Genomic DNA, 13815 nt, shown 5'->3' with positions numbered 1-13815 from the left:
TGGACTTATAGCAGCAAAGATAGGAGAGACCAGTAACTTAAGAGAAAGAGTAAGCATTTTTATCAGAGATGATTAAGTATAATTTTGAAGCCTCCTCTTAACCCCCGTTGGTTCAAACCTTGTTTAGAACAAAAAATTATTAACGTTAAAGGGAGGGGAGGAGGTGCCTACATGCTACTTGTTCTGATGATAAAATCAGACTTCAGTTTCTGATGCCATCAACTGGGTAATTTTTAACCAACACTGCATTCATTTAAAGCAAACATCCACTCTATATAAAACAGATAAAGCAATTTTTGCTACGCTGTGCAAGGAAGTGAATTCTCAGCAGGGAGGATGGTAAACACTGTGTAGCACGCTTCTGAAATGAGAAGTTTAGTTTTTGCTGGACAGAATTATTTTTCCTCTCAGAGAGAGCCTTGGGGGAGAATAGCGTATTCATTAGGTTTTTTACACATACACACATTTCTATATAAAAAAATTTAGAACGTTACTACCTAAAATAGTAAAGATGCTAGAGTGGGAAAGAGATGCAAAAGTACAGGTTACTGCCTACTGCAGCACAAGCACACCCTTCCTGCGGCATGGGCAGTGTTGCAATTTGGGACATCCTTTACAGGCTGTCCTGGGCCATGAACAAGCCCCGTGGGATACATAAATCCAACTCTGTCCCCTCCTGTCTTTCCTGTGAGAGCTGACTGCGGACTGCAGGCTGCCATGCAAACCTCACTCACCTAATAAAACATTTTCCCACAGTTATGTAGTATGTCCAGTCTCAAAGTATATTGCAACTTGCCTGCCTCTCTAATGCTTATGATTGCCTCTGTTGCAGGACTGGAGCAGGTAGGTAAACAGAGCAGGTTATACTTTGAACCTACAGACTGCCCATCACTCATTTTCCTCTTCTACTGGGAAGCCAGTGACGCGTTGTCATTTCACTGACCATGAAATATGTATGCACGGTCTCTTTCCCCCCCTGCCCTACCATACCTTCTCTGCTGGAAGGAGTCAAAAATTGGAAGAATTACGCATGTCAGAGTGAAATAGAAATTGTTTCCACACTGCGTATAAATATCTGCATGTATCAGCCATTCCCACTTCTGAAAGCACTAAATTGAAGGGATTATTTCTACCCATTACTAGCAAAGAGGTTTTGGAAATACTCCTTTGTTGTCTGAAACAGTGCAGCTATTTTCTTATCACATCCACTCGTTCATCTGGCAGAGTGCAAGCACATGGGGAAAAAAAAGTGCCTAATGTATAACCAATTAACAGAAAGCCATGTATGCTTGCTGTATCATTAGGACAAAATTATCTGAACATGGATAAGTGGCTGCAATACGAGACACTACACCACCATTTTTTGATTCAGCGTAAATGTTTATTGACTAAACAAAGATTATTATAATGTAATCATAATAAACATTAATGATCAGTCATCTATGGAACTTGTTCTCTAAATTAATATACTGTAATACACGCTAATGTGGCAGAATTACATTGGGCTGAACTCATGTTTAACTAGCGCTTCCATCTCAAGGGATTACACACTTTCAATTGCAGACAAGTATATTTTTAAGACTGTGTTTTTTAATTAAATTAATCTGACAAGTTACTGGACAAAGGGTTGGTGTATTATGATAAAAAGGGATTTTTTAATTGCATAATTATTCACTGGGGATTCCGCTGGATGGAATAAATTAGGGCTTTTTAAATAAATTAATTTTTTCTTACATTTATGCAACACAGGCCAATGTTTCCAGTTCTTGCTGTGAGGCAGCAATACCCACGCTTACCATCACCCCTCCTACCTCCGAGCTGCACCAAAACAAAATGCTACTGTAAAGCACAGGAGCTGAGTTCCAAAAGCCATTTTATATGGTGAACATACAGCCCCACGTTTAGTTATTAATCTGAATTCAAAATCAAGTAAAATGATGATAACAGCACTTATCATTCCACTGATTCTTCATTTGCACTGGATTGTTTCTCAATCAGTGCACTTAAACCTACCTAGTTGTTGGTTTGCCTGAAACAGTTATTTTTCCGTTAATTCACAAGTGTTAAGATGAAACGCTTTCCACCCGTCCAATTCATCCTACCTTACTGTGCAAGGCAGGAAATTTAGTATTGTGAAACCCTGTCGTGTTTTACTACAAGGGTTCAATCCACTATGTCCGTGAAGCTGCTAAAGCAGTCTAGTAAGTGTTTCAGGTGAGAACTCAGACATTGATCTGCTTGTACCAAGGGGCTTAGGAGGGCCCAAAAGAGTTCACGTGTTTGATACTGTCAATATTATTGAGCAGCAACAACAGTCACTTAAAATCTAACCTTGAGCCCAACTTCCTTCCATATTCAGTCCACCTCAAATTTCCCCTCACATCAGCACATCCTAGCCTCAGAATCTTAATTTTTAAAATCTCATCCCACGCTAGATTTCTATAGATGCTTTGGAGTTACAACTTAACAAAAACTGAAAAACAATTTTACATTTAAAGAGTTTCAACTGTTTTCCTGGTGTTAGAATTGTAAAGACAATGCTAAAATGTTTCTAGCTCATCTTGCCACCAAAACTAAAACTCACTAGCAACTTGCACTTTATTTTGCTGGCTTTTGTGAGCAAAATTCTGTGATAGGTAATCCTTTGTGGAAGAGCACAAAGAATTCTTGTATGTGCAAAACTGCACAATAAAATAGTAAATTTGTCTGCCAAGACTATGGAGTAATAGGAATTAGAGGAAGAAAAAGACATAGAAAAGGAGGGAGGAAAAGGCAGGTCTCTCCATACTAAATTGTAAAAGCTGGGTGGAAAAAAAAAAAACCAAACACAACGAAAACCAACAAACACACAAAAAAAAACCCACGCAAAAAAACCCCACATAAAGACCCCCCAAAACTCAATCCTAAAGTAGACTTAAAGATTGAAATATGGCTAAAAAGGCTTCCTGTCTATTTTCCTTCGTGTTTGTTATGCCTGTGTCTTTTAGAGGCATAATTCTCTTACCTGGTATGGCATACAGAAGACTAGCTCAAATCTGCATGAGAAGCATCTCGTGTCACGGTTCAGTGATATATTAAGTGTGACTTTCAAGTTCCCTGTACTGGATCAGAAAAACTGAGGTTGCATGAAAGAAAGAAATGACATTGCGTAAACAAACTCTACGAATTCAAATTTGCTTAGGTTAACGAATCCAAGTTTTGTCAGGTTAACTTTTTTATCAGAAAGATTTATACGGCATCAAGTATCTCCCGCCCTCCTGAAGCTGACAAAAACAAGGATTTATGTTTTTTGCTGCCTCGATGCACTTTGACTGAATTGACAGAAATGGGATTCTGCATCACTGCATGATCTGGATCAGATGTTTTACTGCTGGCTGATCCGTTTGCATGTATATTTGGTAATAATGATTGTGGAACCATTGCCCCATCATAAAGGCTTCATTCCTGAAGCCTTCATCACATTATCGAAAGGGACTTATCTGTCTATATTCATGCACGTTACAGAGCAGTTCTTGGGAAAGAGACTGTAGAAAAAGAAATTAAGTGGTAGCAGTAGCATGGTGGCTGAAATAATGACTTCCCATTATTAACTGGATTCTGCTAAGAGATCTTTTCCATACTTTAACAAAAGTCAACTTCAAAAGAAATCTCACCAATTCTCTACTGTCATGTAAAACTACTCGCTGTCATTGCACCTGGTTTATTACCTTTCCCTCTTTAACTGCACTCCCAAACAGGCACAAATTACCATCCTAGGAAGGAATCAAAATTTCTAACATCTGGAAAATAATAAATCCTATTTCCCATGTAAGAAATCTAACACTGGTAACATATTGCAGAAATGACACATATTAGCCCATTAATCTCCATGAAACACAACTAGAAGGCTCTTCAGAGGTACTTAACAACACTGGTATTCAGATCTTTTTGAACTTTCAAAAACATACATATGCTAATCACTACACAAATCTAAAGATACGAGTGCAGCAGTTGTATACACACTTACTTAATCCTATGCTAGCATCTAACAAGGCCATATTGTTTATTCATTATTCTTCTCTGTCAGCACATCACAAAAATGGAAAACATACAAAAATTTTACATTACATGTTGAAGTAAGCTTTAGTGTTGCTACAGTCTACAGTGTTGTTACAGGCTAAAGTACTACTACAACAAGAGAGGAGACTCAAAGGTCTGAATTTAAGCAAGACACAGAGGGAAACAATATTTTTTATTAAATCAAAGGATGTAGCAGGGTTAAAAAACAACTGGTAGGTTTTCAGGCACTCAAGCCCTGCAGGTGACCTGAAAGAGAAGCTTGTGTACCCCGCAACTTACCATGTTATGCACCTTCCAACAATATTCCCTTTGATATGTTTAATAAATATTTAATAAGCAGTATATAAAAATAAGGGGGACAAGGATACCTTAAGTCAGCTGTGGAAAACAGCAAGGCCACATAGCAGAGGAGAAAAACATAGAAATTACTCATTAATGCAATGATCAGAAGTAAATAAGGTTGTCAGGTGAGGCTCTTCTCCTCTAACTGCCATAATTTGCAATTTAACCTTTTAAATAAATCCCTAGTTTTTCCTCAAACAACATTCATACTCTTTTCCAAGAATGTGGACACACAGCTTACCTCAGCAGAAATGCTACATAACACACTTGCTTTACCAACACGGTTGGCAAAAAACCCATTGTTTCTTTAGACTGATTAATATATGTGCTGTCTTTTTCTTAGCTGTTGGCTATAATCAACGAATGCCATTATGAAACAGCCAGAATGAATATTACTAAAACAGATTTTTTTATCTTTGAGAAGAAGCTTAGATGCCAAACCCTGGAAAGAATTCAGGGCCAGGATGAAGAAGCCTTCCATTCTCTCAGAGGGTCAATTAAGATTATACAGCACCCACACACACAAAAAACGACACAAACCCTACCAAAACAAAAACCCAACCTTGCACACTGCTTACTAGATTAGTTTTCAGGAACAGTCACACACTCAAGCATAAACTTTGAGAATCCCATCAATGCAACAAAGCACTTGACAGCATATTCTGCCTCCTTCCAAACATGGATTTTTATCCTTTTCTTCACTTTTATTTATATATTAAGAACACACACCTGTAAGTCACTTGCCATGCCTCAGCGTAAAATGAATATACAGCCCTATTAGACCCAGGTTGAGGAAAGCATTCAGGACAGCCATGAAGCACTAACTCGCATATACGCTCAACAGAAATCCAGCTAAAATGAATTGTGTGTTCAACGTTTTCATGAATCAATGCCTCGAAGCAGCGTTAGCTCCTTGATTAATCAGGAAGCAGTTCTGCCACTCTTCACCTAATTGGATCTTGCCACTCCTAGCTCATGCTGAGACATATTTGCCTTCAAAGTACTTTCACAGGTACCAGGACTACAATGAAATTTGGTTCTGCTTCCCCCAACTACAGCTGCTAGAACCAAAACCACCTACTTGCACCCCATCCTGCACCCACCTGGTAGATACTTGGTAAAAATAAACGGGACTCCCTGAGGAGATGCGTGCTATTCAGTGTCAGTAATGGTATCACAGCAGAGCTCTTTATGAGCTTCTGTTGAGAAGTGTCATTCTAGAGTGAAGTATTTGTTCTTTTCCATCCAGTTTTTGGTACAGAATTTTTACCTATTCCCCTCTTTCTTTTTTCACAGGTTCAGCCAGGCTTCTGTAGGCTTTCATGAGGCTTCTTAAACTTTAGTGTAAATTTTTCTCATCATCTGACTTTAAAATCCTGAGAAGAAAATGCTTTAAGTAAGTTATCCCAAGGGCAGATAAGGATCATTTGGCTCTAGAGCCAAGTGACATTCACACTTCCTGTCTGCTGGGAAAGAAAGACGAGAGAAGAAATGAAAAAGAAACTGAAAGGTGAACTTAGAACAATCCCATTTATAAAAATTAGACACTACTAGGTTTATGGCTGGAAGAAGAAGCTATTTTAACCATTCAAAGGCATCTTATAATTAAAATGACATTTCTATCCAAAAACTTTTACCTACTGTTGTTACAAAAAGATAACTACAAAAAATTAAGGATAAGATTTTTCCCTGGTTTACAATTCATTTCTTTTAGTTGGCACTTTTAATGGTTCCTAGTTTGTAACATTCTACACTTGGATATTCTCAGAGGCTTTTCAGTAAACAACCAGTTTCTTTGCATGGATCTTTTGCAAAAAGGGGAGAGAAGCCTTTTTTAAGTGATAAAAAAATAAGGTAAGAGAAAAGTTACCAGGTTGTCAGAGGAATTAAGAAATGCAATATGTGACGTTAACCACAATTAATTACTTAAAAATTACTAGCTTTCAGGTTCATATCACTGTCTTTCTTCTTATTATTTTAACTACAGCAAAACATTAGATATTTATACATGAGATGTCACTGGGTAACAGTAAACAATCAATGAGGCCATCACACCCAGAACAAAACTTCAGACTCATAAAAAGACCTGTAATATCACTTGCATTTTTGTAACATCAATATGCAGTACTACAACCTCTACTTGTAAAAACAGCTGTTGAATCAAGCACAAAAATTTCTTTTTTTTTTTCCTTTTCATTTTTCCTGAAGCATTTTCCTTTGCAAGTCTGAGTAACGTATCTTTTATCCTGACTTGTAGGCTTCTGACTGCAAAGATAAGGTTACAACTGTGAGTTTGTCAAGTCTGCTTAATCTTTCTGTCAAGCAAAACAGTACATCTAGTAAGTCCAGATGCAGAGACAAACAAAGCTGCAAACATAACCACAATTTACTCTGCTACCTGAACACTGTTGCAAAAGAATTTTCCTACCATTAGGCAAAATCAAAAAACCATTGCCAAATAATCAAGACCCAGTGGATACACTGGAGCAGGGAAGATGATACCAAGCCTACAGGTACTGGTTATTTCTGGATTCTGAGTTTAACATGAAAACTTGCCTACAGGTTTAGTGTCATTCTTGCATACACAGGGTGAGATTCTGTGCCCAAGGAAATCACCACTGTAACTCACGCTGACCTCGACTGAGTTGGGATAGGCTCTCACTCCTATGTTAGAATCATAGAATGTGTTGGGTTGGAAGGGACCTTCAAAGGTCATCCAGTCCAACCCCCCTGCAGTAAGCAGGGACATCTTCAACTAGATCAGGTTGCTCAGAGCCTCATCAAGCCTGGCCTTGAATGTCTCCAGGGATGGGGCCTCCACCACCTCTCTGGGCAACCTGTTCCAGTGTCTCACCACCCTCACTGTAAAGAACTTCTTCCTAATGCCTAATCTAAACCCACCCTGCTCTAGTTTAAAGCCATTGCCCCTTGTCCTATCGCTACAGGCCCTTGCAAACAGCCCCTCCCCATCTTTACTGTAGGCCCCCTTCAGGTACTGGAAGGCCACTACAAGGTCTCCCTGGAGCCTTCTCTTCTCCAGGCTGAACAACCCCAACTCTCTCAGCCTGTTTTCATAGGAGAGGTGCTTCAGCCCTCTGGTCATCTTCGTGGCCCTCCTCTGGACCTGCTCCAGCAAGTCCATGTCCTTCTTGTGCTGAGGGCTCCAGAGCTGGACACAGTACTCCAGGTGGGGTCTCAAGAGAGCAAAGTAAAGGGGGAGAATCATCTCTCTGGATCTACTGGCCACAGTTCTTTTGATGCAATCCAGGATGCAAGTGGCCTTCTGGGCTGCAAGCACACATTGTTGTTTCATGTCCAGCTTTTCACCCACAAGTACCCCCAAGTCCTTTTCCGCAGGGCTGCTCTCTATCACATCATCCCCCAGCCTGTATTGATAACGAGGGTTGTCTTGACCCGAGTGTAGGACCTTGCACTTGGCCTTGTTGAACTTCATAAGGTTTGCTCAGGCCCACCTCTCTAGCTCATCCAGGTCAAGTATTTCCTCCCAAGCATTGGATCACTGCTTATACTAAAAACTCTCTTCTGAAGAATTCAGGAATTATCCACCTTCTGTGGTAAAGTCACCCCAAAAGCACCCAGCTTCAGCAAGGGACTCCTTAGAATCCCATGGTTTTCATGCTACCACTTATTGAAGCTAAATATAAATGAGCTGCTAGGAGTGTCGGTATTCTCTGAAGCTACAGAGATCAGTCCTTGGTACATAGGCTTTTTTCAACGCCAGCTTTGTAGGGAACGTTACAAACTTTTGAATTTCAGCCTCAAATTCAAGTGTCAAGCAAGTAGCTTCTCAAGCTTGGGACAGCTTCCAAAAGTGGAAGCTCCCATGATACTGCAGGCTTTTGTTAGTAACATTCACCAGAAGAGAAGGGAGATTGTGATTTAGAGAAAAAAAGCCCATAAAACTGTTGACTTTTTTAATTGTTTCCATGTATTTAATATTTGTAAACACATGAAAGATTATGTATATTTTGCCTCACATACTAGGTTAAAATACCAAATGATAATAATAAAGATGGATGTGGAAGGACTGTGAACAGAAACACCTTGCTTTTTCCAATTTCTTGTATGGCAGGTTATGCATTCTTCACTAATAATTCAACACCTTCTTAAAAATAGAAATGGACTCGCTAGCTTTATGTTCTGAATCTTCTCTAGTTCTTCTTACCTATGTGACAAAAGATGCTACGAAGCATTTCAGGATGTAGCGTCCAATACACTGGTCTCTCAGTGTGCACGTTATCCTGCATTTATAGACCTTATATTCAGCAGTATAACAAATGACATGGAACAGGTTTTCTTTAATGTTCACACAGAGAGGGCTCTACAACTTTTTAGCTGATAGGCATCTCAGTGGAAAAGTTTTAGTAGACATACATGTGCGTGTGCATAAAGCAACAGAGGTTTGGGAGAGCAACATCAGGCAAACAAAAGAAATAGTGTTGGTCATATGATATCAGGAGAATATTAAGATGTGGATATTTACAGAGACTCTTCATTGGAGACTAGCGGGGGAAAATAGATCTATTTCCTTGTAAACAAACTTGTAACTTTTTCCTGTGCATCCCTTTTCGCACCTAGCCCAAGTTCCCCATGCTCATCAGCATGAGCCTGCAATGGCCTGCAAAACCCCCATGGCGGGGCTATCATGAGGGCATGCAAATGCCCAAGAACTCTGTAAGGAGTTTAAGGTTTAGTTTAATTTTTTTTGTTTGTTTTGTTTTAAAGTGTCTATCTGCAGAAACTTGGTACATGCACTATGCTGTTACTGTATGTCACTGTATGTCAGAGAACATCACTGTATGTCAGAGAACAACTAACTCCTCATGAATGTTCTTCTTGAAGGTCTGATGTTCAGCTTTATCACCATGACCCTGCAGCATCATGCCAAAGACAGTGTATTCCTTGATGGCTGTGGGAGCCATATAGAATAGGAATCCCAAAGTCTTCAGCAGGCTTAATTTCAAAGTTAGAAAAACCTAGTAAAATACAAGCACTACACAGCACACAATGTCAACTACAGTCTTTGCTAAGAATTTACAGTTAAAAGAAATATTCCCAGAATATATTAATGTAAAAAAGTATAAAAGATATCTTCAGAATGAACAAACCAAAGAAAAAGCCCTTCAGGCAGACATCACTGAAAGGCAATGAAGTTACACTGCTGGGGATTTTCTTTACTATGGACAGGATTGGTATCATAGCCTAGTTCATATCACCTGAAAGTTCCAAGTCTGAGACCCTATTTTCAGTTCTTCACAACTTTATTTGTGGGATGAAATTTTCCAACCTCTAAAGAAGCATGTGAGTAAGATAGGAGTTCAGGAAAGGTTACTGAGAAGGTTAAGTGAAAGAAATGGGATTTAAACAAGATAAGAGAGTAAGAGATGAGATAAGAAAGAAGTTGAATGAGTCCCAACTGGGGATAATAAGCAGAAAATCTGTGCCCGCTAATGTAGCTTGAAATGAAACCCAAGATTGTTGTGTCTCACCATTTTTTTTCCCTATCAGCACATCAGCTGTTACATCCTCTTACATTGCTTGGCCTCAGAAATAGCAGCTTAGAATTGCTATCAGTTGATTCATCACATCAAGATGCAGAAGTCTGCACAGCTAATCTTGAGATTCAGCCTTGGTGATGACCTACCCTGGTGACGACATGATATCCTACAATAGAATTACTATGGTTTTTTAAAATTAAAAGTTTCTATACGAATACAAAGCCACAAAGTTTGTTAAAAGAATATCAATGCACTTCCTAAGCCTAGCACACAAACCTTCAGGAATGCCAGAGATGCCTCAACAGTGTGATTTTTAGTCCCTGTGCACGTGTGCAAAGATATATTTTTAATTACAGTCTCAGAACGGTATTTTTTTCTTTACATGTAATTCCTTGTTCAGCTTCTGCACAGAAGGTGGTGGTTCTTCTGAAGAAGAACCATTCATTTCTACTGAGATGACTGTCTTTCCCTCTTGTTAAGTAACGCAGCGGATGTAGTCACAGAGGCAAAGGCTTGTACACAGGGAAGAGGAGAAGGAATGGTCTCCAAAAATAGAATCCATTTTTGCTTCTGCCAACAATTTCCAATGAGATCCTTTGGAAGTCATTAAACAAAACTCTTCTCTTAGATGATTTGAAGACTACCTTTGAGTTTGCCAAGAGACAACACGTAAGTAATATGAACAGAGCAGCTCCCTCGGGAGAGCCGATACTAGCTTGCTTCCCTTGGCCGACAGACCTGCCACGCACCCTGAATGGTGAAACCAGAAATATAATCCTTACTTTTGGAGTAGTTTAAAAGCATGAAAAAATAGCTTAAAGGAATACCTATATATTTGGGGTTTCCCCAAACGATTTTTGAGACAGAGAAATAGAGAGATATGCTTTGCTTTTCAAAGAACTAAGAATATGGAGACTAGCCTGACATAAAGAATTGGCTTGAGAATAAAAGAAAACTGAGAATAGCCACCAGTCTGCAGAAAAACCCAAATAACAGCTGGAATTCAGTGCTGAGTGCCTGGCATTGGACACAGTCCTTGATTCTCAGAGGCACCTGCAGCCCCAGGTGTAATAAACGGCAGCACTCCCAGGATTCAAAATTTCTCACAAATGTGTGGTTTGACTCAACCCCCCATGGCAGGGGGGATGGAACTAGATGATCTTTAAGGTCCCTTCCAATCCAAACCACTCTGTGATTCTATATTTGCATGATTAGAAGATTGTTACTTATTGTATGTTCATCAGCTCATACTACTTACTTTTCATCTGCAGTCACTGTCTACATGTGCTGTGAAAATTATTGTCATCACAGATCAAAGATTACGCCTCCAAAAGACAGAGTGAGCCGGAGGAGGAGAAAAACTCCCAAAGAACATGAATTGCATCAATATCATATAAAGTGAACTCAGCAATAAAGAATGAAAGATTTGGTAAGTATAAACAAAGTATGACTTCCACTAGAAGCAGAGAAGGAATAATCATTTCTTCTTTATTTTTTTTTCCTTCCCTCAAATGTTCTTGTTTCTGAAACCAGATATTATAAGTCAATGATTATATTTAGTTCTCTTTTAAAAATGCCTTGCATTTTGTAACAAAAGAGCTTATTTTAGTTTAGTTAGGGTCAGGGAAAATTTGATGGTTCAACTAAGCCACTCTTTAGTATACCGGTAATACTAACTGCCAGTCTCTCATTTGATGCAAAGAAAGCTTTTTTGATAATTGGCTCCTTGAAAAGCCAAGAACTGAGTTGTCAGTTTTCAAGTTGTCAGGCTTGAACAGTGTATATGTGCAACAGAATCTGTCTCTTATCATAGTAATATCCAGCAGTGTTGCTAAAATAAAGGTCTTTTGGCAACATTTTTACAATTACTCCGTACTTTCATCCCTTTGCAGTCTTAGACATTGCTGATTCAAACTTTCCTGTCATCAGTACTTTCCCCCACAAATTCTAAAGATCTGTTTTGTTGATTGGGGTTTTTTTTGGGGGGGGCATGAGAGGGAGGCATCAATTGAAACCAATAAGACTTTACATTTTCCAAATTACTTTTTTTCTGTACTTATTTTGACACTAAAATTTTTATACTGTTCATATAGCCTGTTTTTTTCAAGAAAAATAATGTGTGTGATTTGGTTTTGGTTTTTTTTGTTTTTTATAAACAATTTAAATCCTAACCATACCTCTTCATTCCTGGATAGGAAATAGCTGCTTCTTTTCTGCAGCTCATCTAGGCCACTGAAGCAGGGGATGTGCAAGAAAGCTGCCAAATACAAATGTCATGCCTTTTTTCTTCAAGAGCAAAGGGGTCAACCTGTGTGAATCCAGCCTCATGTAACTCACAAGCAGGTTGTACGTGGTTCCCACAGTCAGTCTGTATCATTTACCTGGCAGTGGGTTGGTGCAGAAGCCAGCAAGAAATCTGAAACCCTAGCTGTGGACGTGGTGAGCAGCAAGACCTAATCACACTAATGCTGGGTGGGGAGTCACCCCCATGTGGTTTTGGCTGCTCAACCCATTCCTGAGCAGCAGCCTGCCTAGGTCCCCTAATTTCCATCTCTCAGAACTGCACCCTACACGCCTAGCTACAGCAACATCTTGGACTGTGGTTTATATGGCCTGGTGGGGTAAATCCTTATCCTAGACTTACAATGTTCTGTTACATCTCATTAAAAAAAAAAGAGACATTGTAATTTTTAAAATGGGAATTACAGTTTCAATAACACAATGCCTACAAGCGACGACTGTTCTGTTCTATCTGAATTTCAAAATTAAACCAATCCAGTCAGCACAGCATAAACACTTACTTCTATAACTATGCACAAACCCTTTCCGCCAAGGACTGTTTCATCTCTGAAATATTTATCTGAAAAAAACCAAACTGTTACATTTAAAACTGATACAAACCAATACCCACATAAGCACGTAGAATACTAACTCATCTCAGTCACACAATGACTTCATGGCTCTATCCATATTTTTAAAAAAAGCTTAAGAGTTTATAGGGGAGTACAAAGAATACTGTTAACACATCTCCCCAGTGGTACTATTATTAAACATTTACTCAACCCAGCAGAACTTTAAAAATACAGTTTACTTCTCCCCATGTTTATTTACTTTTTGAATTCCTGCTCCAACAATGAAGAAAATGACACAGGGAACTCGGTTTCATTTCACTTATTAAAGTTAGTTGAACCTAGCATTACTGCATATTTTTGTCTGAAGACACTGGAATAAGCAACTTGTGCAAAAGCAGCTTTAAAAAGGAATTTCTTTGGTTAGAGAAACATGACTGCCTGACTTAGATCTATTCAGAGACCTCTCAGCAAACTGCTAGATTTGAAGCTAAAATGGCATGCTCTTTTAGCTGCGTATCAAAGGTCTGTAACAAGTCAGTGGCAAAATCACACTTAAACGCCAAACACCTCCCAAAAGCAGGGGTCTCTCCTCCTTGGAAGAGACTTTGGTGTCATAAGCAAGGCTCCTATCTTCAGCGGCCCTGACTACTGCTCCATGAGGAGCTTTGCTCCTGCATCCAGCCACCTAGGTTGGACTTTCAGAAGTAAAAGACCAGATGAGAAGTTCAGCGATCATTCAGCTCAGAGACCAAGTAACGGGCCAACAGCTCGACTGTGTTGAAAAGAAAAGAAAAAAAAAAAAAGCGAAAAAAGAAGCCAAACGCCCAGGAAGGTCATCAATACAACACACAGCATCAAGGACAGGAAACTCCTGGCTGTGCACTCACTTACCCCTGCGGGAAGGGGAAAGGCATCTAACTGGGAACGAGCCTTTCCCTCAGATTTCAGGCTTGCTGCTTTATCTGCCAGCGCAAGTGTGGGATGAGACGCTTAGCCTCTTTTGTCTGCCCTAAAGCGTTTCAGCCTTTTGTTGGACAAATTCT

The 13815-nt window shown here is 39.4% G+C and overlaps 1 protein-coding gene across 5 annotated transcripts in view; it reads right to left on the bottom strand.

Moving 5' to 3' along the window:
- Window positions 1-13815, bottom strand: part of ARHGAP8 (Rho GTPase activating protein 8) — a 79822-nt gene that overhangs the window by 64504 nt on the left and 1503 nt on the right. The window contains exon 1 of one of the 5 annotated variants that reach the window (XM_063354913.1): window positions 13664-13686. The exons of the other annotated variants lie outside the window; for them this stretch is intronic. The gene's annotated coding sequence lies outside the window, so the exon portion shown is untranslated. Of the gene's footprint in view, window positions 1-13663; window positions 13687-13815 lie in introns of those variants that run through there. 5 annotated transcript variants of the gene reach the window in all.

Source organism: Chroicocephalus ridibundus, chromosome 1, assembly GCF_963924245.1.
Source record: "Chroicocephalus ridibundus chromosome 1, bChrRid1.1, whole genome shotgun sequence".
In the NCBI taxonomy this organism is placed as follows: domain Eukaryota; kingdom Metazoa; phylum Chordata; class Aves; order Charadriiformes; family Laridae; genus Chroicocephalus; species Chroicocephalus ridibundus.
The sequence above is the reverse complement of the archived record's forward strand: the minus strand, read 5'-3'. Positions and strand labels throughout refer to the sequence as shown.